The sequence below is a fragment of the Callorhinus ursinus genome, unplaced genomic scaffold (genome assembly GCF_003265705.2).
Source record: "Callorhinus ursinus isolate GAN/ISIS: 27379988/994484 unplaced genomic scaffold, GSC_fseal_2.0 scaffold6342, whole genome shotgun sequence".
Classification (NCBI taxonomy): Eukaryota; Metazoa; Chordata; class Mammalia; order Carnivora; family Otariidae; genus Callorhinus; species Callorhinus ursinus.
Window position 1 is genome coordinate 1602 of NW_027403392.1, and position 1288 is coordinate 2889.

The 1288-nt window shown below is 52.8% G+C and overlaps 1 pseudogene; it reads left to right on the top strand.

The window, feature by feature from the left end:
- The window catches only part of LOC112818022 (histo-blood group ABO system transferase 2-like), a 1620-nt pseudogene extending 844 nt beyond the window's left edge, over positions 1–776 (top strand).
- Positions 777–1288: the final 512 nt, after the last annotated feature.

The window sequence follows — 1288 nt, forward strand, 5'->3', positions numbered from 1 at the left end:
CCTCCTCTACACGCAGGCACGCTGGGAGGCCGTCATGGGGTCGGGAAAGAGTGGGATGTTTGTGCTAGCAAACGCCAGGTGCAGGAAGGGGGGCACGGAGGGTTACATTCTTTCCTGGCTCCTAACCTAGGCCCTGCCCCTGGGGATCATGCGATCGTGCTCCTACCGGGCCATTGTGTTCAGTAGCCTGAGAACAGGAACGCTGCTGACTTTTCAGCTGCTTCCACAATCACTCCTTAGGGCTAACAATATATTTTCTAAGATTAACTCCACAGTTCCTCCGTGAGTTGGACTACCTGGTGTGCAGAGTGGTGGACATGAAGTTCCGTGACCATGTGACTATGGAGATCCTGTCCCCCCACTTTGGCACCCTGCACCTCGGTTTCTACCAGGCGGCCCAAAAGGACTTCAGCTATGAGCATTGGCCACATTCCCAGGCGCACATTCCCCAGGGGCAAGGGCGACTTTGACTACAAGGTAGCCTTTTCTTGGAGGTCACTGGTAGAGGTTCACCAACTGACCTTGGTCTGTCACCAGACATTGGGGGTCAACATGGCCAATGGGATCAAGGCTGTGTGGCATGACGAGAGCCACCTGAACAGGTACCTGCTGGACCATAAGCCCATTAAGGTGCTGTCCCCAGAGGACCTGTAGGACCCACAGCTGCTGGGCTGTCCGCAGAGGACCTGTGGGATCCACAGCTGCTGGGCTGCCACCCATCATGAAGAAGCTGAGATTCATGGCTGTGCCCAAGAATCACCAGGACAGCAGCAGGGGTTAGTACTTGAGGAGTCGTTTTGGTGCCCACCGGGTCTTTCACTTGAGTTAACAGATGAGCCCAAAGGAAGGACGTCATCAGTTAGGAAGTATAGACGAAGGTCAGAGTGGAGGTGGGCAAAGGCCTTTTCAGAGAACAAGGAAGCTCTGAGCTTCTTCTATACACCTTGCCCTGCTCCTCGCTTCCAGCTGCCTTGCCCTGAGTACTGTCCTTTCAATGAATTGTTCATTTAGTAAGTAACATCTTTCTCTGAGTTCCATGAGCCACTGGAGCAGATTATTCAAACCTGACGAGGTTGTGGGGACCTCCAATCTGTAACCCATAGCTCGGAAACAGGGGTGACTTCTCTGCCCAGCCACTGGCTGACCACTAAGTTAACAGCACAGGGATTCAGTAGCCATACACACAGCAAAGAATACAGACTTTTCTACAGAAAAGTCACTAAACCAACAGTAGTAACTACAACGAGCAGCAATCATGAAGCCTGGCGTGGGGAAGGTCTGATGTTCG